Source organism: Ranitomeya variabilis, chromosome 3 (genome assembly GCF_051348905.1).
Source record: "Ranitomeya variabilis isolate aRanVar5 chromosome 3, aRanVar5.hap1, whole genome shotgun sequence".
In the NCBI taxonomy this organism is placed as follows: domain Eukaryota; kingdom Metazoa; phylum Chordata; class Amphibia; order Anura; family Dendrobatidae; genus Ranitomeya; species Ranitomeya variabilis.
Window position 1 is genome coordinate 304,819,554 of NC_135234.1, and position 27,577 is coordinate 304,847,130.

Sequence of the window (27,577 nt, forward strand, 5' to 3'; positions counted from 1 at the left end):
TGCCACCTGTTTAGTCCTTTTATCAGTTTTGAACTGTATTTAGCCTACTTATTTGGGCCTACTAACTGTGTCTGCTTCCCATTACAATTGTCCGCCACTGAACAACGCTATGCTGCCTGTTTAGTCCTTTTACCACTTTTGAACTGCATTTAGCCTACTTATTTGGGCCTACTAACTGTCTGCCTCCCATAACAGTTGAACTCCACTGAACAAAGCTATGCCGACTGTTTGGTCCTTTTATCAGTTTTGAACTGCATTTAGCCTACTTACTTGGGCCTACTAACTGTGTCTGCCTCCCATTACAGTTGTCCTCCGCTGAACAAAGCTATGCTGCCTGTTTAGTCCTTTTACCAGTTTTGAACTGCATTTAGCCTACTTATTTGGGCCTACTAACTGTGTCTGCCTCCCATTACAGTTGTCCTCCCCTGAACAAAGCTATGCCACCTGTTTAGTCCTTTTACCAGTTTTGAACTGCATTTAGCCTACTTATTTGGGCCTACTAACTGTGTCTGCCTCCCATTACAGTTGTCCTCCACTGAACAAAGCTATGCCACCTGTTTAGTCCTTTTATCAGTTTTGAACTGTATTTAGCCTACTTATTTGGGCCTACTAACTGTGTCTGCCTCCCATTACAGTTGTCCTCCACTGAACAAAGCTATGCCACCTGTTTAGTCCTTTTATCAGTTTTGAACTGTATTTAGCCTACTTATTTGGGCCTACTAACTGTGTCTGCTTCCCATTACAGTTGTCCTCCACTGAACAAAGCTATGCCGCCTGTTTAGTCCTTTGACAGTTTTGAACTGCATTTACCCTACTTATTTGGGCATACAGGGTCTGCCTCCCATTACAGTTGTCCTCCACTGAACAAAGCTATGCCGCCTGTTTAGTCCTTTTACCAGTTTTGAACTGCATTTAGCCTACTTATTTGGGCCTACTAACTGTGTCTGCCTCCCATTACAGTTGTCCTCCACTGAACAAAACTATGCCGCCTGTTTAGTCCTTTTGCCAGTTTTGAACTGCATTTAGCCTACTTATTTGGGCCTACTAACTGTGTCTGCCTCCCATTACAGTTGTCCTCCACTGAACAAAGCTATGCCACCTGTTTAGTCCTTTTATCAGTTTTGAACTGTATTTAGCCTACTTATTTGGGCCTACTAACTGTGTCTGCTTCCCATTACAGTTGTCCTCCACTGAACAAAGCTATGCTGCCTGTTTAGTCCTTTTACCAGTTTTGAACTGCATTTAGCCTACTTATTTGGGCCTACTAACTGTCTGCCTCCCATAACAGTTGAACTCCACTGAACAAAGTTATGCCGACTGTTTGGTCCTTTTATCAGTTTTGAACTGCATTTAGCCTACTTATTTGGGCCTACTAACTGTGTCTGCCTCCCATTACAGTTGTCCTCCGCTGAACAAAGCTATGCTGCCTGTTTAGTCCTTTTACCAGTTTTGAACTGCATTTAGCCTACTTATTTGGGCCTACTAACTGTGTCTGCCTCCCATTACAGTTGTCCTCCCCTGAACAAAGCTATGCCGCCTGTTTAGTCCTTTTACCAGTTTTGAACTGCATTTAGCCTACTTATTTGGGCCTACTAACTGTATCTGCCTCCCATTACAGTTGTTCTCCACTGAACAAAGCTATGCCACCTGTTTAGTCCTTTTACCAGTTTTGAACTGCATTTAGCCTACTTATTTGGGCCTACTAACTGTGTCTGCCTCCCATTACAGTTGCCCTCCACTGAACAAAGCTATGCCGCCTGTTTAGTCCTTTTACCAGTTTTGAACTGCATTTAGCCTACTTATTTGGGCCTACTAACTGTGTCTGCCTCCCATTACAGTTGTCCTCCACTGAACAAAGCTATGCTACCTGTTTAGTCCTTTTATCAGTTTTGAACTGTATTTAGCCTACTTATTTGGGCCTACTAACTGTGTCTGCTTCCCATTACAGTTGTCCTCCACTGAACAAAGCTATGCTGCCTGTTTAGTCCTTTTACCAGTTTTGAACTGCATTTAGCCTACTTATTTGGGCCTACTAACTGTCTGCCTCCCATAACAGTTGAACTCCACTGAACAAAGTTATGCCGACTGTTTGGTCCTTTTATCAGTTTTGAACTGCATTTAGCCTACTTATTTGGGCCTACTAACTGTGTCTGCCTCCCATTACAGTTGTCCTCCGCTGAACAAAGCTATGCTGCCTGTTTAGTCCTTTTACCAGTTTTGAACTGCATTTAGCCTACTTATTTGGGCCTACTAACTGTGTCTGCCTCCCATTACAGTTGTCCTCCCCTGAACAAAGCTATGCCGCCTGTTTAGTCCTTTTACCAGTTTTGAACTGCATTTAGCCTACTTATTTGGGCCTACTAACTGTATCTGCCTCCCATTACAGTTGTTCTCCACTGAACAAAGCTATGCCACCTGTTTAGTCCTTTTACCAGTTTTGAACTGCATTTAGCCTACTTATTTGGGCCTACTAACTGTGTCTGCCTCCCATTACAGTTGCCCTCCACTGAACAAAGCTATGCCGCCTGTTTAGTCCTTTTACCAGTTTTGAACTGCATTTAGCCTACTTATTTGGGCCCACTAACTGTGTCTGCCTCCCATTACAGTTGTCCTCCACTAAACAAAGCTATGCCGCCTGTTTAGTCCTTTTACCAGTTTTAAACTGCATTTAGCCTACTTAATTGGGCTTACTGTCTCTGCCTCCCATTACAGTTGTCCTCCACTGAATAAAGCTATGCCACCTGTTTAGTCCTTTTTCCAGTTTTGAACTGCATTTAGCCTACTTATTTGGGCCTATTAACTGTGTCTGCCCCCCATTACAGTTGTCTTCCACTGAACAAAGCTATGCCGCCTGTTTTGTCCTTTTACCAGTTTTGAACTGCATTTAGCTTACTCATTTGGGCCTACTAACTGTGTCTGCCTCCCATTACAGTTGTCCTCCACTGAACAAAGCTATGCCACCTGTTTAGTCCTTTTACAGTTTTGAACTGCATTTACCCTACTTATTTAGGCCTACTGCATCTGCCTCCCATTACAGTTGTCCTCCACTGAACAAAGCTATGCCACCTGTTTACTCCTTTTACCAGTTTTGAACTACATTTAGCCTACTTATTTGGGCCTACTAACTGTGTCTGCCTCCCATTACAGTTGTCCTCCACTGAACAAAGCTATGCTGCCTGTTTAGTCCTTTTACAGGTTTGAACTGCATTTACCCTACTTATTTGGGCCTACTGGGTCTGCCTCCCATTACAGTTGTCCTCCACTGAACAAAGCTATGCCGCCTGTTAAGTCCTTTTACCAGTTTTGAACTGCATTTAGCCTACTTATTTGGGCCTACTAACTGTCTCTGCCTCCTATTATAGTTGTCCTCCACTGAACAAAGCTATGCCGCCTGTTTAGTCCTTTTACCAGTTTTGAACTGCATTTAGTCAACTTATTTGGGCCTACTAACTGTGTCTGCCTCCCATTACAGTTGTCCTCCACTGAACAAAGCTATGCTGCCTGTTTAGTCCTTTTACCAGTTTTGAACTGTATTTAGCCTACTTATTTGTGCCTACTAACTGTGTCTGCCTCCCATTACAGTTGTCCTCCACTGAACAAAGCTATGCCACCTGTTTAGTCTTTTTACCAGTTTTGAACTGCATTTAGCCTACTTATTTGGGCCTACTAACTGTGTCTGCCTCCTATTATAGTTGTCCTCCACTGAACAAAGCTATGCCTACTGTTTAGTCCTTTTATCAGTTTTGAACTGCATTTAGCCTACTTATTTGGGCCTACTAACTGTGTCTGCCTCCCATTACAGTTGTCCTCCGCTGAACAAAGCTATACTGCCTGTTTAGTCCTTTTACCAGTTTTGAACTGCATTTAACCTACTTATTTGGGCCTACTAACTGTGTCTGCCTCCCATTACAGTTGTCCTCCACTGAACAAAGCTATGCCGCCAGTTTAGTCCTTATACCAGTTTTGAACTGCATTTAGCCTACTTATTTGGGCCTACTAACTGTGTCTGCCTCCTATTTCAGTTGTCCTCCGCTGAACAAAGCTATGCCACCTGTTTAGTCCTTTTACCAGTTTTGATCTGTATTTAGCCTACTTATTTGGGCCTATTAACTGTGTCTGCCTCCTATTACAGTTGTCCTCCACTGAACAAAGCAATGCCGCCTGTTTAGTCCTTTTACCAGTTTTCAACTGCATTTAGCCTACTTATTTGGGCCTACTAACTGTGTCTGCCTCCCATTACAGTTGTCCTCCACTGAACAAAGCTATGCTGCCTGTTTAGTCCTTTTACAGTTTTGAACTGCATTTACCCTACTTATTTGGGCCTACAGGGTCTGCCTCCCATTACAGTTGTCCTCCACTGAACAAAGCTATGCCGCCTGTTTAGTCCTTATACCAGTTTTGAACTGCATTTAGCCTACTTATTTGGGCCTACTAACTGTGTCTGCCTCCCATTACAGTTGTCCTCCGCTGAACAAAGCTATGCCACCTGTTTAGTCCTTTTACCAGTTTTGAACTGCATTTAGCCTACTTATTTGGGCCTACTAACTGTGTCTGCCTCCCATTACAGTCGTCCTCCCCTGAACAAAGCTATGCCCCCGGTTTAGTCCTTTTAACAGTTTTGAACTGCATTTAGCCTACTTATTTGGGCCTACTAACTGTATCTGCCTCCCATTACAGTTGTCCTCCAATGAACAAAGCTATGCCGCCTGTTTAGTCCTTTTACCAGTTTTGAACTGCATTTAGCCTACTTATTTGGGCCTACTAACTGTGTCTGCCTCCCATTACAGTTGTCCTCCACTGAACAAAGCTATGCTGCCTGTTTAGTCCTTTTACGAGTTTTGAACTGCATTTAGTCAACTTATTTGGGCCTACTAACTGTGTCTGCCTCCCATTACAGTTGACCTCCACTGAACAAAGCTATGCCGCCTGTTTAGTCCTTTTACCAGTTTTGAACTGCATTTAGCCTACTTATTTGGGCCTACTAACTGTGTCTGCCTCCCATTACAATTGTCCTCCACTGAACAAAGCTATGCCGCCTGTTTAGTCCTTTTACCAGTTTTGAAGTGCATTTAGCCTACTTATTTGGGCCTACTAACTGTGTCTGCCTCCCCTTACAGTTGTCCTCCACTGAACAAAGCTATGCTGCCTGTTTAGTCCTTTTACCAGTTTTGAACTGCATTTAGTCAACTTATTTGGGCCTACTAACTGTGTCTGCCTCCCATTACAGTTGACCTCCACTGAACAAAGCTATGCCGCCTGTTTAGTCCTTTTAGCAGTTTTGAACTGCATTTAGCCTACTCATTTGGGCCTACTAACTGTGTCTGCCTCCCATTACAGTTGTCCGCCACTGAACAAAGCTATGCTGCCTGTTTAGTCCTTTTACCAGTTTTGAACTGCATTTAGCCTACTTATTTGGGCCTACTAACTGTGTCTGCCTCCCATTACAGTTGTCCTCCACTGAACAAAGCTATGCCGCCTGTTAAGTCCATTTACAGTGTTGAACTGCATTTAGCCTACTTATTTGGGCCTACTAACTGTGTCTGCCTCCCATTACAATTGTCCTCCACTGAACAAAGCTATGATGCCTGTTTAGTCCTTTTACCACTTTTGAACTTCATTTAGCCTACTTATTTGGGCCTACTAACTGTGTCTGCCTCCCATTACAGTTGTCCTCCACTGAACAAAGCTATGCCGCCTGTTTAGTCCATTTACCAGCTTTGAACTGCATTTAGCCTACTTATTTGAGCCTACTAACTGTGTCTGCCTCCCATTACAGTTGTCCTCCACTGAAGAAAGCTATGCCACCTGTTTAGTCCTTTTACCAGTTTTGAACTGCATTTAGCCTACTTATTTGGGCCTACTAACTGTGTCTGCCTCCCATTACAGTTGTCCTCCACTGAACAAAGCTATGCTGCCTGTTTAGTCCTTTTACCAGTTTTGAACTGTATTTAGCCTACTTATATGTGCCTACTAACTGTGTCTGCCTCCCATTACAGTTGTCCTCCACTGAACAAAGCTATGCCGCCTGTTTAGTCTTTTTACCAGTTTTGAACTGCATTTAGCCTACTTATTTGGGCCTACTAACTGTGTCTGCCTCCCATTACAGTTGTCCTCCACTGAACAAAGCTATGCCGCCTGTTTAGTCCTTTTAACAGTTTTGAACTGCATTTAGCCTACTTATTTGGGCCTACTAACTGTGTCTGCCTCCCATTACAATTGTCCTCCACTGAAGAAAGCTACGCCGCCTGTTTAGTCCTTTTACCAGTTTTGAACTGCATTTAGCCTACTTATTTGGGCCTACTAACTGTGTCTGCCTCCCATTACAGTTGTCCTCCACTGAACAAAGCTATGCTGCCTGTTTAGTCCTTTTACCAGTTTTGAACTGTATTTAGCCTACTTATTTGTGCCTACTAACTGTGTCTGCCTCCCATTACAGTTGTCCTCCACTGAACAAAGCTATGCCACCTGTTAAATCCATTTACAGTGTTGAACTTCATTTAGCCTACTTATTTGGGCCTACTGTGTCTGCCTCCCTTTACAGTTGTCCTCCACTGAACAAAGCTATGCCACCTGTTTAGTCCTTTTACCAGTTTTGAACTGCACTTAGCCTACTTATTTGGGCCTACTGTGTCTGCCTCCCTTTACAGTTGTCCTCCACTGAACAAAGCTATGCCGCCTGTTTAGTCCTTTTACCAGTTTTGAACTGCATTTAGCCTACTTATTTGGGCCTACTAACTGTGTCTGCCTCCCATTACAGTTGTCCTCCACTGAACAAAGCTATGCCACCTGTTTAGTCCTTTTATCAGTTTTGAACTGTATTTAGCCTACTTATTTGGGCCTACTAACTGTGTCTGCTTCCCATTATAGTTGTCCTCCACTGAACAAAGCTATGCTGCCTGTTTAGTCCTTTTACCAGTTTTGAACTGCATTTAGCCTACTTATTTGGGCCTACTAACTGTCTGCCTCCCATAATAGTTGTCCTCCACTGAACAAAGCTATGCCTACTGTTTAGTCCTTTTATCAGTTTTGAACTTCATTTAGCCTACTTATTTGGGCCTACTAACTGTGTCTGCCTCCCATTACAGTTGTCCTCCGCTGAACAAAGCTATGCTGCCTGTTTAGTCCTTTTACCAGTTTTGAACTGCATTTAACCTACTTATTTGGGCCTACTAACTGTGTCTGCCTCCCATTACAGTTGTCCTCCTCTGAACAAACCTATGCCTCCAGTTTAGTCCTTATACCAGTTTTGAACTGCATTTAGCCTACTTATTTGGGCCTACTAACTGTGTCTGCCTCCCATTACAGTTGTCCTCCGCTGAACAAAGCTATGCCACCTGTTTAGTCCTTTTACCAGTTTTGAACTGCATTTAGCCTACTTATTTGGGCCTACTAACTGTGTCTGCCTCCCATTACAGTCGTCCTCCCCTGAACAAAGCTATGCCGCCTTTTTAGTCCTTTTAACAGTTTTGAACTGCATTTAGCCTACTTATTTGGGCCTACTAACTGTATCTGCCTCCCATTACAGTTGTCCTCCACTGAACAAAGCTATGCCGCCTATTTAGTCCTTTTAACAGTTTTGATCTGCATTTTGCCTACTTATTTGGGCCTACTAACTGTGTCTGCCTCCTATTACAGTTGTCCTCCACTGAACAAAGCAATGCCGCCTGTTTAGTCCTTTTACCAGTTTTCAACTGCATTTACCCTACTTATTTGGGCCTACTAACTGTGTCTGCCTCCCATTACAGTTGTCCTCCACTGAACAAAGCTATGCCGCCTGTTTAGTCCTTTTACAGTTTTTAACTGCATTTACCCTACTTATTTGGGCCTACAGGGTCTGCCTCCCATTACAGTTGTCCTCCACTGAACAAAGCTATGCCGCCTGTTTAGTCCTTATACCAGTTTTGAACTGCATTTAGCCTACTTATTTGGGCCTACTAACTGTGTCTGCCTCCCATTACAGTCGTCCTCCCCTGAACAAAGCTATGCCCCCTGTTTAGTCCTTTTAACAGTTTTGAACTGCATTTAGCCTACTTATTTGGGCCTACTAACTGTATCTGCCTCCCATTACAGTTGTCCTCCACTGAACAAAGCTATGCCGCCTGTTTAGTCCTTTTACCAGTTTTGAACTGCATTTAGCCTACTTATTTGGGCCTACTAACTGTGTCTGCCTCCCATTACATTTGTCCTCCACTGAACAAAGCTATGAAGCCTGTTTAGTCCTTTTACCAGTTTTGAACTGCATTTAGTCAACTTATTTGGGCCTACTAACTGTGTCTGCCTCCCATTACAGTTGACCTCCACTGAACAAAGCTATGCCGCCTGTTTAGTCCTTTTACCAGTTTTGAACTGCATTTAGCCTACTTATTTGGGCCTACTAACTGTGTCTGCCTCCCATTACAATTGTCCTCCACTGAACAAAGCTATGCCGCCTGTTTAGTCCTTTTACCAGTTTTGAACTGCATTTAGCCTACTTATTTGGGCCTACTAACTGTGTCTGCCTCCCATTACAGTTGTCCTCCCCTGAACAAAGCTATGCCACCTGTTTAGTCCTTTTACAAGTTTTGAACTGCATTTAGCCTACTTATTTGGGCCTACTAACTGTGTCTGCCTCCCATTACAGTTGTCCTCCACTGAACAAAGCTATGCTGCCTGTTTAGTCCTTTTACCAGTTTTGAACTGCATTTAGTCAACTTGTTTGGGCCTACTAACTGTGTCTGCCTCCCATTACAGTTGACCTCCACTGAACAAAGCTATGCCGCCTGTTTAGTCCTTTTACCAGTTTTGAACTGCATTTAGCCTACTTATTTGGGCCTACTAACTGTGTCTGACTCCCATTACAGTTGTCCGCCACTGAACAAAGCTATGCTGCCTGTTTAGTCCTTTTACCAGTTTTGAACTCTATTTAGCCTACTTATTTGTGCCTACTAACTGTGTCTGCCTCCCATTACAGTTGTCCTCCACTGAATAAAGCTATGCCGCCTGTTTAGTCCTTTTACCAGTTTTGAACTGCATTTATCCTACTTATTTGGGCCTACTAACTGTGTCTGCCTCCCATTACAGTTGTCCTCCACTGAACAAAGCTATGCCGCCTGTTAAGTCCATTTACAGTGTTGAACTGCATTTAGCCTACTTATTTGGGCCTACTAACTGTGTCTGCCTCCCATTACAATTGTCCTCCACTGAACAAAGCTATGATGCCTGTTTAGTCCTTTTACCACTTTTGAACTGCATTTAGCCTACTTATTTGTGCCTACTAACTGTGTCTGCCTCCCATTACAGTTGTCCTCCACTGAACAAAGCTATGCCGCCTGTTTAGTCCTTTTACCAGTTTTGAACTGCATTTAGCCTACTTATTTGGGCCTACTAACTGTGTCTGCCTCCCATTACAGTTGTCCTCCTCTGAACAAAGCTATGCCGCCTGTTAAGTCCATTACAGTGTTGAACTGCATTTAGCCTACTTATTTGGGCCTACTAACTGTGTCTGCCTCCCATTACAATTGTTCTCCACTGAACAAAGCTATGCCGCCTGTTTAGTCCTTTTACCAGCTTTGAACTGCATTTAGCCTACTTATTTGGGCCTACTAACTGTGTCTGCCTCCCATTACAGTTGTCCTCCACTGAAGAGAGCTTTGCCGCCTGTTTAGTCCTTTTACCAGTTTTGAACTGCATTTAGCCTACTTATTTGGGCCTACTAACTGTGTCTGCCTCCCATTACAGTTGTCCTCCACTGAACAAAGCTATGCTGCCTGTTTAGTCCTTTTACCAGTTTTGAACTGTATTTAGCCTACTTATTTGTGCCTACTAACTGTGTCTGCCTCCCATTACAGTTGTCCTCCACTGAACACAGCTATGCCGCCTGTTTAGTCTTTTTACCAGTTTTGAACTGCATTTAGCCTACTTATTTGGGCCTACTAACTGTGTCTGCCTCCCATTACAGTTGTCCTCCACTGAACAAAGCTATGCCGCCTGTTTAGTCCTTTTAACAGTTTTGAACTGCATTTAGCCTACTTATTTGGGCCTACTAACTGTGTCTGCCTCCCATTACAATTGTCCTCCACTGAAGAAAGCTATGCCGCCTGTTTAGTCCTTTTACCAGTTTTGAACTGCATTTAGCCTACTTATTTGGGCCTACTAACTGTGTCTGCCTCCCATTACAGTTGTCCTCCACTGAACAAAGCTATGCTGCCTGTTTAGTCCTTTTACCAGTTTTGAACTGTATTTAGCCTAGTAATTTGGGCCTACTGTGTCTGCCTCCCATTACAGTTGTCCTCCACTGAACAAAGCTATGCCACCTGTTTAGTCTTTTTACCAGTTTTGAACTGCATTTAGCCTACTTATTTGGGCCTACTAACTGTGTCTGCCTCCCATTACAGTTGTCCTCCACTGAACAAAGCTATGCCGCCTGTTTAGTCCTTTTAACAGTTTTGAACTGCATTTAGCCTACTTATTTGGGCCTACTAACTGTGTCTGCCTCCCATTACAATTGTCCTCCACTGAAGAAAGCTATGCCGCCTGTTTAGTCCTTTTACCAGTTTTGAACTGCATTTACCCTACTTATTTGGGCCTACTAACTGTGTCTGCCTCCCATTACAGTTGTCCTCCACTGAACAAAGCTATGCCGCCTGTTTAGTCCTTTTACAGTTTTTAACTGCATTTACCCTACTTATTTGGGCCTACAGGGTCTGCCTCCCATTACAGTTGTCCTCCACTGAACAAAGCTTGCCGCCTGTTTAGTCCTTATACCAGTTTTGAACTGCATTTAGCCTACTTATTTGGGCCTACTAACTGTGTCTGCCTCACATTACAGTTGTCCTCCGCTGAACAAAGCTATGCCACCTGTTTAGTCCTTTTACCAGTTTTGAACTGCATTTAGCCTACTTATTTGGGCCTACTACTGTGTCTGCCTCCCATTACAGTTGTCTTCCACTGAACAAAGCTATGCCGCCTGTTTAGTCCTTTTACCAGTTTTGAACTGTATTTAGCCTACTTATTTGGACCTACTGTGTCTGCCTCTCATTACAGTTGTCCTCCGCTGAACAAATCTATGCTGCCTGTTTAGTCCTTTTACCAGTTTTGAACTGCATTTAGCCTACTTATTTGGGCCTACTAACTGTGTCTGCCTCCCATTATAGTTGTCCTCCACTGAACAAAGCTATGCCGCCTGTTTAGTCCTTTTACCAGTTTTGAACTGCATTTAGTCAACTTATTTGGGCCTACTAACTGTCTGCCTCCCATTGCAGTTGACCTCCACTGCACAAAGCTATGCCGCCTGTTTAGTCCTTTTACCAGTTTTGAACTGCATTTAGCCAACTTATTTGTGCCTACTAACTGTGTCTGCCTCCCATTACAATTGTCCTCCACTGAACAAAGCTATGCCGCCTGTTTAGTCCTTTTACCAGTTTTGAACTGCATTTAGCCTACTTATTTGGGCCTACTAACTGTGTCTGCCTCCCATTACAGTTGTCCTCCACTGAACAAAGCTATGCCGCCTGTTTAGTCCTTTTACCAGTTTTGAACTGCATTTAGCCTACTTATTTGGGCCTACTGCATCTGCCTCCCATTACAGTTGTCCTCCACTGAACAAAGCTATGCCACCTGTTTAGTCCTTTTACCAGTTTTGAACTGCATTTAGCCTACTTATTTGGGCCTACTAACTGTGTCTGCCTCCCATAGCAGTTGTCCTCCACTGAACAAAGCTATGCCGCCTGTTTAGTCCTTTTACAGTTTTGAACTGCATTTACCCTACTTATTTGGGCCTACTGGGTCTGCCACCCATTACAGCTGTCCTCCACTGAACAAAGCTATGCCGCCTGTTTAGTCTTTTTACCAGTTTTGAACTGCATTTAGCCTACTTATTTGGGCCTACTGTGTCTGCCTCCCTTTACAGTTGTCCTCCACTGAACAAAGCTATGCCGCCTGTTTAGTCTTTTTACCAGTTTTGAACTGCATTTAGCCTACTTATTTGGGCCTACTAACTGTGTCTGCCTCCCATTACAGTTGCCCTCCACTGAACAAAGCTATGCCACCTGTTTAGTCCTTTTATCAGTTTTGAACTGTATTTAGCCTACTTATTTGGGCCTACTAACTGTGTCTGCTTCCCATTACAGTTGTCCTCCACTGAACAAAGCTATGCTGCCTGTTTAGTCCTTTTACCAGTTTTGAACTGCATTTAGCCTACTTATTTGGGCCTACTAAGTGTGTCTGCCTCCTATTATAGTTGTCCTCCACTGAACAAAGCTATGCCGCCTGTTTAGTCCTTTTACCAGTTTTGAACTGCATTTAGTCAACTTATTTGGGCCTACTAACTGTGTCTGCCTCCCATTACAGTTGACCTCCACTGAACAAAGCTATGCCGCCTGTTTATTCTTTTTACCAGTTTTGAACTGCATTTAGCCTACTTATTTGGGCCTACTGTGTCTGCCTCCCTTCACAGTTGTTCTCCACTGAACAAAGCTATGCCGCCTGTTTAGTCCTTTTATCAGTTTTGAACTGTATTTAGCCTACTTATTTGGGCCTACTAACTGTGTCTGCTTCCCATTACAGTTGTCCTCCACTGAACAAAGCTATGCTGCCTGTTTAGTCCTTTTACCAGTTTTGAACTGCATTTAGCCTACTTATTTGGGCCTACTAACTGTCTGCCTCCCATAACAGTTGAACTCCACTGAACAAAGCTATGCCGACTGTTTGGTCCTTTTATCAGTTTTGAACTGCATTTAGCCTACTTATTTGGGCCTACTAACTGTGTCTGCCTCCCATTACAGTTGTCCTCCACTGAACAAAGCTATGCTGCCTGTTTAGTCCTTTTACCAGTTTTAAACTGCATTTAGCCTACTTATTTGGGCCTACTAACTGTCTGCCTCCCATAACAGTTGAACTCCACTGAACAAAGCTATGCCGACTGTTTGGTCCTTTTATCAGTTTTGAACTGCATTTAGCCTTCTTATTTGGGCCTACTAACTGTGTCTGCCTCCCATTACAGTTGTCCTCCATTGAACAAAGATATGCCGCCAGTTTCGTCCTTATACAAGTTTTGAACTGCATTTAGCCTACTTATTTGGGCCTACTAACTGTGTCTGCCTCCCATTACAGTTGTTCTCCACTGAACAAAGCTATGCCGCCTGTTTAGTCCTTTTACCAGTTTTGAACTGCATTTAGCCTACTTATTTGGGCCTACTAACTGTGTCTGTCTCCCATTACAGTTGTCCTCTCCTGAACAAAGCTATGCCGCCTGTTTAGTCCTTTTACCAGTTTTGAACTGCATTTAGCCTACTTATTTGGGCCTACTACTGTGTCTGCCTCCCATTACAGTTGTCTTCCACTGAACAAAGCTATGCCGCCTGTTTAGTCCTTTTACCAGTTTTGAACTGCATTTAGCCTACTTATTTGGGCCTACTACTGTGTCTGCCTCCCATTACAGTTGTCTTCCACTGAACAAAGCTATGCCACCTGTTTAGTCCTTTTACCAGTTTTGAACTGCATTTAGCCTACTTATTTGGGCCTACTACTGTGTCTGCCTCCCATTACAGTTGTCTTCCACTGAACAAAGCTATGCCGCCTGTTTAGTCCTTTTACCAGTTTTGAACTGTATTTAGCCTACTTATTTGGACCTACTGTGTCTGCCTCCCATTACAGTTGTCCTCCGCTGAACAAATCTATGCTGCCTGTTTAGTCCTTTTACCAGTTTTGAACTGCATTTAGCCTACTTATTTGGGCCTACTAACTGTGTCTGCCTCCCATTATAGTTGTCCTCCACTGAACAAAGCTATGCCGCCTGTTTAGTCCTTTTACCAGTTTTGAACTGCATTTAGTCAACTTATTTGGGCCTACTAACTGTCTGCCTCCCATTGCAGTTGACCTCCACTGCACAAAGCTATGCCGCCTGTTTAGTCCTTTTACCAGTTTTGAACTGCATTTAGCCAACTTATTTGTGCCTACTAACTGTGTCTGCCTCCCATTACAATTGTCCTCCACTGAACAAAGCTATGCCGCCTGTTTAGTCCTTTTACCAGTTTTGAACTGCATTTAGCCTACTTATTTGGGCCTACTAACTGTGTCTGCCTCCCATTACAGTTGTCCTCCACTGAACAAAGCTATGCCGCCTGTTTAGTCCTTTTACCAGTTTTGAACTGCATTTAGCCTACTTATTTGGGCCTACTGCATCTGCCTCCCATTACAGTTGTCCTCCACTGAACAAAGCTATGCCACCTGTTTAGTCCTTTTACCAGTTTTGAACTGCATTTAGCCTACTTATTTGGGCCTACTAACTGTGTCTGCCTCCCATAGCAGTTGTCCTCCACTGAACAAAGCTATGCCGCCTGTTTAGTCCTTTTACAGTTTTGAACTGCATTTACCCTACTTATTTGGGCCTACTGGGTCTGCCACCCATTACAGCTGTCCTCCACTGAACAAAGCTATGCCGCCTGTTTAGTCTTTTTACCAGTTTTGAACTGCATTTAGCCTACTTATTTGGGCCTACTGTGTCTGCCTCCCTTTACAGTTGTCCTCCACTGAACAAAGCTATGCCGCCTGTTTAGTCTTTTTACCAGTTTTGAACTGCATTTAGCCTACTTATTTGGGCCTACTAACTGTGTCTGCCTCCCATTACTGTTGCCCTCCACTGAACAAAGCTATGCCACCTGTTTAGTCCTTTTATCAGTTTTGAACTGTATTTAGCCTACTTATTTGGGCCTACTAACTGTGTCTGCTTCCCATTACAGTTGTCCTCCACTGAACAAAGCTATGCTGCCTGTTTAGTCCTTTTACCAGTTTTGAACTGCATTTAGCCTACTTATTTGGGCCTACTAAGTGTGTCTGCCTCCTATTATAGTTGTCCTCCACTGAACAAAGCTATGCCGCCTGTTTAGTCCTTTTACCAGTTTTGAACTGCATTTAGTCAACTTATTTGGGCCTACTAACTGTGTCTGCCTCCCATTACAGTTGACCTCCACTGAACAAAGCTATGCCGCCTGTTTATTCTTTTTACCAGTTTTGAACTGCATTTAGCCTACTTATTTGGGCCTACTGTGTCTGCCTCCCTTCACAGTTGTTCTCCACTGAACAAAGCTATGCCGCCTGTTTAGTCCTTTTATCAGTTTTGAACTGTATTTAGCCTACTTATTTGGGCCTACTAACTGTGTCTGCTTCCCATTACAGTTGTCCTCCACTGAACAAAGCTATGCTGCCTGTTTAGTCCTTTTACCAGTTTTGAACTGCATTTAGCCTACTTATTTGGGCCTACTAACTGTCTGCCTCCCATAACAGTTGAACTCCACTGAACAAAGCTATGCCGACTGTTTGGTCCTTTTATCAGTTTTGAACTGCATTTAGCCTACTTATTTGGGCCTACTAACTGTGTCTGCCTCCCATTACAGTTGTCCTCCACTGAACAAAGCTATGCTGCCTGTTTAGTCCTTTTACCAGTTTTAAACTGCATTTAGCCTACTTATTTGGGCCTACTAACTGTCTGCCTCCCATAACAGTTGAACTCCACTGAACAAAGCTATGCCGACTGTTTGGTCCTTTTATCAGTTTTGAACTGCATTTAGCCTTCTTATTTGGGCCTACTAACTGTGTCTGCCTCCCATTACAGTTGTCCTCCACTGAACAAAGATATGCCGCCAGTTTCGTCCTTATACAAGTTTTGAACTGCATTTAGCCTACTTATTTGGGCCTACTAACTGTGTCTGCCTCCCATTACAGTTGTTCTCCACTGAACAAAGCTATGCCGCCTGTTTAGTCCTTTTACCAGTTTTGAACTGCATTTAGCCTACTTATTTGGGCCTACTAACTGTGTCTGTCTCCCATTACAGTTGTCCTCTCCTGAACAAAGCTATGCCGCCTGTTTAGTCCTTTTACCAGTTTTGAACTGCATTTAGCCTACTTATTTGGGCCTACTACTGTGTCTGCCTCCCATTACAGTTGTCTTCCACTGAACAAAGCTATGCCGCCTGTTTAGTCTTTTTACCAGTTTTGAACTGCATTTAGCCTACTTATTTGGGCCTACTAACTGTGTCTGCCTCCCATTACAGTTGTCCTCCACTGAACAAAGCTATGCCGCCTGTTTAGTCCTTTTAACAGTTTTGAACTGTATTTAGCCTAGTAATTTGGGCCTACTGTGTCTGCCTCCCATTACAGTTGTCCTCCACTGAACAAAGCTATGCCACCTGTTTAGTCTTTTTACCAGTTTTGAACTGCATTTAGCCTACTTATTTGGGCCTACTAACTGTGTCTGCCTCCCATTACAGTTGTCCTCCACTGAACAAAGCTATGCCGCCTGTTTAGTCCTTTTAACAGTTTTGAACTGCATTTAGCCTACTTATTTGGGCCTACTAACTGTGTCTGCCTCCCATTACAATTGTCCTCCACTGAAGAAAGCTATGCCGCCTGTTTAGTCCTTTTACCAGTTTTGAACTGCATTTACCCTACTTATTTGGGCCTACTAACTGTGTCTGCCTCCCATTACAGTTGTCCTCCACTGAACAAAGCTATGCCGCCTGTTTAGTCCTTTTACAGTTTTTAACTGCATTTACCCTACTTATTTGGGCCTACAGGGTCTGCCTCCCATTACAGTTGTCCTCCACTGAACAAAGCTTGCCGCCTGTTTAGTCCTTATACCAGTTTTGAACTGCATTTAGCCTACTTATTTGGGCCTACTAACTGTGTCTGCCTCACATTACAGTTGTCCTCCGCTGAACAAAGCTATGCCACCTGTTTAGTCCTTTTACCAGTTTTGAACTGCATTTAGCCTACTTATTTGGGCCTACTACTGTGTCTGCCTCCCATTACAGTTGTCTTCCACTGAACAAAGCTATGCCGCCTGTTTAGTCCTTTTACCAGTTTTGAACTGTATTTAGCCTACTTATTTGGACCTACTGTGTCTGCCTCCCATTACAGTTGTCCTCCGCTGAACAAATCTATGCTGCCTGTTTAGTCCTTTTACCAGTTTTGAACTGCATTTAGCCTACTTATTTGGGCCTACTAACTGTGTCTGCCTCCCATTATAGTTGTCCTCCACTGAACAAAGCTATGCCGCCTGTTTAGTCCTTTTACCAGTTTTGAACTGCATTTAGTCAACTTATTTGGGCCTACTAACTGTCTGCCTCCCATTGCAGTTGACCTCCACTGCACAAAGCTATGCCGCCTGTTTAGTCCTTTTACCAGTTTTGAACTGCATTTAGCCAACTTATTTGTGCCTACTAACTGTGTCTGCCTCCCATTACAATTGTCCTCCACTGAACAAAGCTATGCCGCCTGTTTAGTCCTTTTACCAGTTTTGAACTGCATTTAGCCTACTTATTTGGGCCTACTAACTGTGTCTGCCTCCCATTACAGTTGTCCTCCACTGAACAAAGCTATGCCGCCTGTTTAGTCCTTTTACCAGTTTTGAACTGCATTTAGCCTACTTATTTGGGCCTACTGCATCTGCCTCCCATTACAGTTGTCCTCCACTGAACAAAGCTATGCCACCTGTTTAGTCTTTTTACCAGTTTTGAACTGCATTTAGCCTACTTATTTGGGCCTACTAACTGTGTCTGCCTCCCATAGCAGTTGTCCTCCACTGAACAAAGCTATGCCGCCTGTTTAGTCCTTTTACAGTTTTGAACTGCATTTACCCTACTTATTTGGGCCTACTGGGTCTGCCACCCATTACAGCTGTCCTCCACTGAACAAAGCTATGCCGCCTGTTTTGTCTTTTTACCAGTTTTGAACTGCATTTAGCCTACTTATTTGGGCCTACTGTGTCTGCCTCCCTTTACAGTTGTCCTCCACTGAACAAAGCTATGCCGCCTGTTTAGTCTTTTTACCAGTTTTGAACTGCATTTAGCCTACTTATTTGGGCCTACTAACTGTGTCTGCCTCCCATTACAGTTGCCCTCCACTGAACAAAGCTATGCCACCTGTTTAGTCCTTTTATCAGTTTTGAACTGTATTTAGCCTACTTATTTGGGCCTACTAACTGTGTCTGCTTCCCATTACAGTTGTCCTCCACTGAACAAAGCTATGCTGCCTGTTTAGTCCTTTTACCAGTTTTGAACTGCATTTAGCCTACTTATTTGGGCCTACTAAGTGTGTCTGCCTCCTATTATAGTTGTCCTCCACTGAACAAAGCTATGCCGCCTGTTTAGTCCTTTTACCAGTTTTGAACTGCATTTAGTCAACTTATTTGGGCCTACTAACTGTGTCTGCCTCCCATTACAGTTGACCTCCACTGAACAAAGCTATGCCGCCTGTTTATTCTTTTTACCAGTTTTGAACTGCATTTAGCCTACTTATTTGGGCCTACTGTGTCTGCCTCCCTTCACAGTTGTTCTCCACTGAACAAAGCTATGCCGCCTGTTTAGTCCTTTTATCAGTTTTGAACTGTATTTAGCCTACTTATTTGGGCCTACTAACTGTGTCTGCTTCCCATTACAGTTGTCCTCCACTGAACAAAGCTATGCTGCCTGTTTAGTCCTTTTACCAGTTTTGAACTGCATTTAGCCTACTTATTTGGGCCTACTAACTGTCTGCCTCCCATAACAGTTGAACTCCACTGAACAAAGCTATGCCGACTGTTTGGTCCTTTTATCAGTTTTGAACTGCATTTAGCCTACTTATTTGGGCCTACTAACTGTGTCTGCCTCCCATTACAGTTGTCCTCCACTGAACAAAGCTATGCTGCCTGTTTAGTCCTTTTACCAGTTTTAAACTGCATTTAGCCTACTTATTTGGGCCTACTAACTGTCTGCCTCCCATAACAGTTGAACTCCACTGAACAAAGCTATGCCGACTGTTTGGTCCTTTTATCAGTTTTGAACTGCATTTAGCCTTCTTATTTGGGCCTACTAACTGTGTCTGCCTCCCATTACAGTTGTCCTCCACTGAACAAAGATATGCCGCCAGTTTCGTCCTTATACAAGTTTTGAACTGCATTTAGCCTACTTATTTGGGCCTACTAACTGTGTCTGCCTCCCATTACAGTTGTTCTCCACTGAACAAAGCTATGCCGCCTGTTTAGTCCTTTTACCAGTTTTGAACTGCATTTAGCCTACTTATTTGGGCCTACTAACTGTGTCTGTCTCCCATTACAGTTGTCCTCTCCTGAACAAAGCTATGCCGCCTGTTTAGTCCTTTTACCAGTTTTGAACTGCATTTAGCCTACTTATTTGGGCCTACTACTGTGTCTGCCTCCCATTACAGTTGTCTTCCACTGAACAAAGCTATGCCGCCTGTTTAGTCTTTTTACCAGTTTTGAACTGCATTTAGCCTACTTATTTGGGCCTACTAACTGTGTCTGCCTCCCATTACAGTTGCCCTCCACTGAACAAAGCTATGCCACCTGTTTAGTCCTTTTATCAGTTTTGAACTGTATTTAGCCTACTTATTTGGGCCTACTAACTGTGTCTGCTTCCCATTACAGTTGTCCTCCACTGAACAAAGCTATGCTGCCTGTTTAGTCCTTTTACCAGTTTTGAACTGCATTTAGCCTACTTATTTGGGCCTACTAAGTGTGTCTGCCTCCTATTATAGTTGTCCTCCACTGAACAAAGCTATGCCGCCTGTTTAGTCCTTTTACCAGTTTTGAACTGCATTTAGTCAACTTATTTGGGCCTACTAACTGTGTCTGCCTCCCATTACAGTTGACCTCCACTGAACAAAGCTATGCCGCCTGTTTATTCTTTTTACCAGTTTTGAACTGCATTTAGCCTACTTATTTGGGCCTACTGTGTCTGCCTCCCATTACAGTTGTCCTCCACTGAACAAAGCTATGCCGCCTGTTTAGTCCTTTTATCAGTTTTGAACTGTATTTAGCCTACTTATTTGGGCCTACTAACTGTGTCTGCTTCCCATTACAGTTGTCCTCCACTGAACAAAGCTATGCTGCCTGTTTAGTCCTTTTACCAGTTTTGAACTGCATTTAGCCTACTTATTTGGGCCTACTAACTGTCTGCCTCCCATAACAGTTGAACTCCACTGAACAAAGCTATGCCGACTGTTTGGTCCTTTTATCAGTTTTGAACTGCATTTAGCCTACTTATTTGGGCCTACTAACTGTGTCTGCCTCCCATTACAGTTGTCCTCCACTGAACAAAGCTATGCCACCTGTTTAGTCCTTTTATCAGTTTTGAACTGTATTTAGCCTACGTATTTGGGCCTACTAACTGTGTCTGCTTCCCATTACAGTTGTCCTCCACTGAACAAAGCTATGCTGCCTGTTTAGCCCTTTTACCAGTTTTAAACTGCATTTAGCCTACTTATTTGGGCCTACTAACTGTCTGCCTCCCATAACAGTTGAACTCCACTGAACAAAGCTATGCCGACTGTTTGGTCCTTTTATCAGTTTTGAACTGCATTTAGCCTTCTTATTTGGGCATACTAACTGTGTCTGCCTCCCATTACAGTTGTCCTCCACTGAACAAAGATATGCCGCCAGTTTCGTCCTTATACAAGTTTTGAACTGCATTTAGCCTACTTATTTGGGCCTACTAACTGTGTCTGCCTCCCATTACAGTTGTCCTCCGCTGAACAAAGCTATGCCGCCTGTTTAGTCCTTTTACCAGTTTTGAACTGCATTTAGCCTACTTATTTGGGCCTACTAACTGTGTCTGTCTCCCATTACAGTTGTCCTCTCCTGAACAAAGCTATGCCGCCTGTTTAGTCCTTTTACCAGTTTTGAACTGCATTTAGCCTACTTATTTGGGCCTACTACTGTGTCTGCCTCCCATTACAGTTGTCTTCCACTGAACAAAGCTATGCCGCCTGTTTAGTCCTTTTACCAGTTTTGAACTGTATTTAGCCTATTTATTTGGGCCTACTGTGTCTGCCTCCCATTACAGTTGTCCTCCGCTGAACAAATCTATGCTGCCTGTTTAGTCCTTTCACCAGTTTTGAACTGCATTTAGCCTACTTATTTGGGCCTACTAACTGTGTCTGCCTCCCATTACAGTTTTCCTTCCCTGAACAAAGCTATGCCGCCTGTTTAGTCCTTTTACAAGTTTTGAACTGCATTTAGCCTACATATTTGGGCCTACTAACTGTGTCTGCCTCCCATTATAGTTGTCCTCCACTGAACAAAGCTATGCCGCCTGTTTAGTCCTTTTACCAGTTTTGAACTGCATTTAGTCAACTTATTTGGGCCTACTAACTGTCTGCCTCCCATTACAGTTTACCTCCACTGCACAAAGCTATGCCGCCTGTTTAGTCCTTTTACCAGTTTTGAACTGCATTTAGCCAACTTATTTGTGCCTACTAACTGTGTCTGCCTCCCATTACAATTGTCCTCCACTGAACAAAGCTATGCCGCCTGTTTAGTCCTTTTACCAGTTTTGAACTGCATTTAGCCTACTTATTTGGGCCTACTGTGTCTGCCTCCCTTTACAGTTGTCCTCCACTGAACAAAGCTATGCCGCCTGTTTACTCCTTTTACCAGTTTTGAACTGCATTTAGCCTACTTATTTGGGCCTACTAACTGTGTCTGCCTCCCATTACAGTTGTCCTCCACTGAACAAAGCTATGCCACCTGTTTAGTCCTTTTATCAGTTTTGAACTGTATTTAGCCTATTTATTTGGGCCTACTTACTGTGTCTGCTTCCCATTATAGTTGTCCTCCACTGAACAAAGCTATGCTGCCTGTTTAGTCCTTTTACCAGTTTTGAACTGCATTTAGCCTACTTATTTGGGCTTACTAACTGTCTGCCTCCCATAATAGTTGTCTTCCACTGAACAAAGCTATGCCTACTGTTTAGTCCTTTTATCAGTTTTGAACTGCATTCAGCCTACTTATTTGGGCCTACTAACTGTGTCTGCCTCCCATTACAATTGTCCTCCACTGAACAAAGCTATGCCGCCTGTTTAGTCCTTTTACCAGTTTTGAACTGCATTTAGCCTACTTATTTGGGCCTACTGTGTCTGCCTCCCATTACAGTTGACCTCCACTGAACAAAGCTATGCCGCCTGTTTATTCTTTTTACCAGTTTTGAACTGCATTTAGCCTACTTATTTGGGCCTACTGTGTCTGCCTCCCATTACAGTTGTCCTCCACTGAACAAAGCTATGCCGCCTGTTTAGTCCTTTTATCAGTTTTGAACTGTATTTAGCCTACTTATTTGGGCCTACTAACTGTGTCTGCTTCCCATTACAGTTGTCCTCCACTGAACAAAGCTATGCTGCCTGTTTAGTCCTTTTACCAGTTTTGAACTGCATTTAGCCTACTTATTTGGGCCTACTAACTGTCTGCCTCCCATAACAGTTGAACTCCACTGAACAAAGCTATGCCGACTGTTTGGTCCTTTTATCAGTTTTGAACTGCATTTAGCCTACTTATTTGGGCCTACTAACTGTGTCTGCCTCCCATTACAGTTGTCCTCCACTGAACAAAGCTATGCCACCTGTTTAGTCCTTTTATCAGTTTTGAACTGTATTTAGCCTACGTATTTGGGCCTACTAACTGTGTCTGCTTCCCATTACAGTTGTCCTCCACTGAACAAAGCTATGCTGCCTGTTTAGCCCTTTTACCAGTTTTAAACTGCATTTAGCCTACTTATTTGGACCTACTAACTGTCTGCCTCCCATAACAGTTGAACTCCACTGAACAAAGCTATGCCGACTGTTTGGTCCTTTTATCAGTTTTGAACTGCATTTAGCCTTCTTATTTGGGCCTACTAACTGTGTCTGCCTCCCATTACAGTTGTCCTCCACTGAACAAAGATATGCCGCCAGTTTCGTCCTTATACAAGTTTTGAACTGCATTTAGCCTACTTATTTGGGCCTACTAACTGTGTCTGCCTCCCATTACAGTTGTCCTCCGCTGAACAAAGCTATGCCGCCTGTTTAGTCCTTTTACCAGTTTTGAACTGCATTTAGCCTACTTATTTGGGCCTACTAACTGTGTCTGTCTCCCATTACAGTTGTCCTCTCCTGAACAAAGCTATGCCGCCTGTTTAGTCCTTTTACCAGTTTTGAACTGCATTTAGCCTACTTATTTGGGCCTACTACTGTGTCTGCCTCCCATTACAGTTGTCTTCCACTGAACAAAGCTATGCCGCCTGTTTAGTCCTTTTACCAGTTTTGAACTGTATTTAGCCTATTTATTTGGGCCTACTGTGTCTGCCTCCCATTACAGTTGTCCTCCGCTGAACAAATCTATGCTGCCTGTTTAGTCCTTTCACCAGTTTTGAACTGCATTTAGCCTACTTATTTGGGCCTACTAACTGTGTCTGCCTCCCATTACAGTTTTCCTTCCCTGAACAAAGCTATGCCGCCTGTTTAGTCCTTTTACAAGTTTTGAACTGCATTTAGCCTACATATTTGGGCCTACTAACTGTGTCTGCCTCCCATTATAGTTGTCCTCCACTGAACAAAGCTATGCCGCCTGTTTAGTCCTTTTACCAGTTTTGAACTGCATTTAGTCAACTTATTTGGGCCTACTAACTGTCTGCCTCCCATTACAGTTGACCTCCACTGCACAAAGCTATGCCGCCTGTTTAGTCCTTTTACCAGTTTTGAACTGCATTTAGCCAACTTATTTGTGCCTACTAACTGTGTCTGCCTCCCATTACAATTGTCCTCCACTGAACAAAGCTATGCCGCCTGTTTAGTCCTTTTACCAGTTTTGAACTGCATTTAGCCTACTTATTTGGGCCTACTGTGTCTGCCTCCCTTTACAGTTGTCCTCCACTGAACAAAGCTATGCCGCCTGTTTACTCCTTTTACCAGTTTTGAACTGCATTTAGCCTACTTATTTGGGCCTACTAACTGTGTCTGCCTCCCATTACAGTTGTCCTCCACTGAACAAAGCTATGCCACCTGTTTAGTCCTTTTATCAGTTTTGAACTGTATTTAGCCTATTTATTTGGGCCTACTTACTGTGTCTGCTTCCCATTATAGTTGTCCTCCACTGAACAAAGCTATGCTGCCTGTTTAGTCCTTTTACCAGTTTTGAACTGCATTTAGCCTACTTATTTGGGCTTACTAACTGTCTGCCTCCCATAATAGTTGTCCTCCACTGAACAAAGCTATGCCTACTGTTTAGTCCTTTTATCAGTTTTGAACTGCATTTAGCCTACTTATTTGGGCCTACTAACTGTGTCTGCCTCCCATTACAGTTGTCCTCCGCTGAACAAAGCTATACTGCCTGTTTAGTCCTTTTACCAGTTTTGAACTGCATTTAACCTACTTATTTGGGCCTACTAATTGTGTCTACCTCCCATTACAGTTGTGCTCCTCTGAACAAAGCTATGCCGCCAGTTTAGTCCTTATACCAGTTTTGAACTGCATTTAGCCTACTTATTTGGGCCTACTAACTGTGTCTGCCTCCTATTTCAGTTGTCCTCCGCTGAACAAAGCTATGCCACCTTTTTAGTCCTTTTACCAGTTTTGATCTGCATTTAGCCTACTTATTTGGGCCTATTAACTGTGTCTGCCTCCTACTATTACAGTTGTCCTCCACTGAACAAAGCAATGCCGCCTGTTTAGTCCTTTTACCAGTTTTCAACTGCATTTAGCCTACTTATTTGGGCCTACTAACTGTGTCTGCCTCCCATTACAGTTGTCCTCCACTGAACAAAGCTATGCCGCCTGTTTAGTCCTTTTACAGTTTTGAACTGCATTTACCCTACTTATTTGGGCCTACAGGGTCTGCCTCCCATTACAGTTGTCCTCCACTGAACAAAGCTATGCCGCCTGTTTAGTCCTTATACCAGTTTTGAACTGCATTTAGCCTACTTATTTGGGCCTACTAACTGTGTCTGCCTCCCATTACAGTTGTCCTCCGCTGAACAAAGCTATGCCACCTGTTTAGTCCTTTTACCAGTTTTGAACTGCATTTAGCCTACTTATTTGGGCCTACTAACTGTGTCTGCCTCCCATTACAGTCGTCCTCCCCTGAACAAAGCTATGCCCCCTGTTTAGTCCTTTTAACAGTTTTGAACTGCATTTAGCCTACTTATTTGGGCCTACTAACTGTATCTGCCTCCCATTACAGTTGTCCTCCAATGAACAAAGCTATGCCGCCTGTTTAGTCCTTTTACCAGTTTTGAACTGCATTTAGCCTACTTATTTGGGCCTACTAACTGTGTCTGCCTCCCATTACAGTTGTCCTCCACTGAACAAAGCTATGCTGCCTGTTTAGTCCTTTTACCAGTTTTGAACTGCATTTAGTCAACTTATTTGGGCCTACTAACTGTGTCTGCCTCCCATTACAGTTGACCTCCACTGAACAAAGCTATGCCGCCTGTTTAGTCCTTTTACCAGTTTTGAACTGCATTTAGCCTACTTATTTGGGCCTACTAACTGTGTCTGCCTCCCATTACAGTTGTCCTCCGCTGAACAAAGCTATGCCACCTGTTTAGTCCTTTTACCAGTTTTGAACTGCATTTAGCCTACTTATTTGGGCCTACTAACTGTGTCTGCCTCCCATTACAGTCGTCCTCCCCTGAACAAAGCTATGCCCCCTGTTTAGTCCTTTTAACAGTTTTGAACTGCATTTAGCCTACTTATTTGGGCCTACTAACTGTATCTGCCTCCCATTACAGTTGTCCTCCAATGAACAAAGCTATGCCGCCTGTTTAGTCCTTTTACCAGTTTTGAACTGCATTTAGCCTACTTATTTGGGCCTACTAACTGTGTCTGCCTCCCATTACAGTTGTCCTCCACTGAACAAAGCTATGCTGCCTGTTTAGTCCTTTTACCAGTTTTGAACTGCATTTAGTCAACTTATTTGGGCCTACTAACTGTGTCTGCCTCCCATTACAGTTGACCTCCACTGAACAAAGCTATGCCGCCTGTTTAGTCCTTTTACCAGTTTTGAACTGCATTTAGCCTACTTATTTGGGCCTACTAACTGTGTCTGCCTCCCATTACAATTGTCCTCCACTGAACAAAGCTATGCCGCCTGTTTAGTCCTTTTACCAGTTTTGAACTGCATTTAGCCTACTTATTTGGGCCTACTAACTGTGTCTGCCTCCCCTTACAGTTGTCCTCCCCTGAACAAAGCTATGCCGCCTTTTTAGTCCTTTTACAAGTTTTCAACTGCATTTAGCCTACTTATTTGGGCCTACTAACTGTGTCTGCCTCCCATTACAGTTGTCCTCCACTGAACAAAGCTATGCTGCCTGTTTAGTCCTTTTACCAGTTTTGAACTGCATTTAGTCAACTTATTTGGGCCTACTAACTGTGTCTGCCTCCCATTACAGTTGACCTCCACTGAACAAAGCTATGCCGCCTGTTTAGTCCTTTTACCAGTTTTGAACTGCATTTAGCCTACTCATTTGGGCCTACTAATTGTGTCTGCCTCCCATTACAGTTGTCCGCCACTGAACAAAGCTATGCTGCCTGTTTAGTCCTTTTACCAGTTTTGAACTGCATTTAGCCTACTTATTTGGGCCTACTAACTGTGTCTGCCTCCCATTACAGTTGTCCTCCACTGAACAAAGCTATGCCGCCTGTTAAGTCCATTTACAGTGTTGAACTGCATTTAGCCTACTTATTTGGGCCTACTAACTGTGTCTGCCTCCCATTACAATTGTCCTCCACTGAACAAAGCTATGATGCCTGTTTAGTCCTTTTACCACTTTTGAACTGCATTTAGCCTACTTATTTGGGCCTACTAACTGTGTCTGCCTCCCATTACAGTTGTCCTCCACTGAACAAAGCTATGCCGCCTGTTTAGTCCATTTACCAGCTTTGAACTGCATTTAGCCTACTTATTTGAGCCTACTAACTGTGTCTGCCTCCCATTACAGTTGTCCTCCACTGAAGAAAGCTATGCCGCCTGTTTAGTCCTTTTACCAGTTTTGAACTGCATTTAGCCTACTTATTTGGGCCTACTAACTGTGTCTGCCTCCCATTACAGTTGTCCTCCACTGAACAAAGCTATGCCGCCTGTTTAGTCCATTTACCAGCTTTGAACTGCATTTAGCCTACTTATTTGAGCCTCCTAACTATGTCTGCCTCCCATTACAGTTGTCCTCCACTGAAGAAAGCTATGCCGCCTGTTTAGTCCTTTTACCAGTTTTGAACTGCATTTAGCCTACTTATTTGGGCCTACTAACTGTGTCTGCCTCCCATTACAGTTGTCCTCCACTGAACAAAGCTATGCTGCCTGTTTAGTCCTTTTACCAGTTTTGAACTGTATTTAGCCTACTTATATGTGCCTACTAACTGTGTCTGCCTCCCATTACAGTTGTCCTCCACTGAACAAAGCTATGCCGCCTGTTTAGTCTTTTTACCAGTTTTGAACTGCATTTAGCCTACTTATTTGGGCCTACTAACTGTGTCTGCCTCCCATTACAGTTGTCCTCCACTGAACAAAGCTATGCCGCCTGTTTAGTCCTTTTAACAGTTTTGAACTGCATTTAGCCTACTTATTTGGGCCTACTAACTGTGTCTGCCTCCCATTACAATTGTCCTCCACTGAAGAAAGCTACGCCGCCTGTTTAGTCCTTTTACCAGTTTTGAACTGCATTTAGCCTACTTATTTGGGCCTACTAACTGTGTCTGCCTCCCATTACAGTTGTCCTCCACTGAACAAAGCTATGCTGCCTGTTTAGTCCTTTTACCAGTTTTGAACTGTATTTAGCCTACTTATTTGTGCCTACTA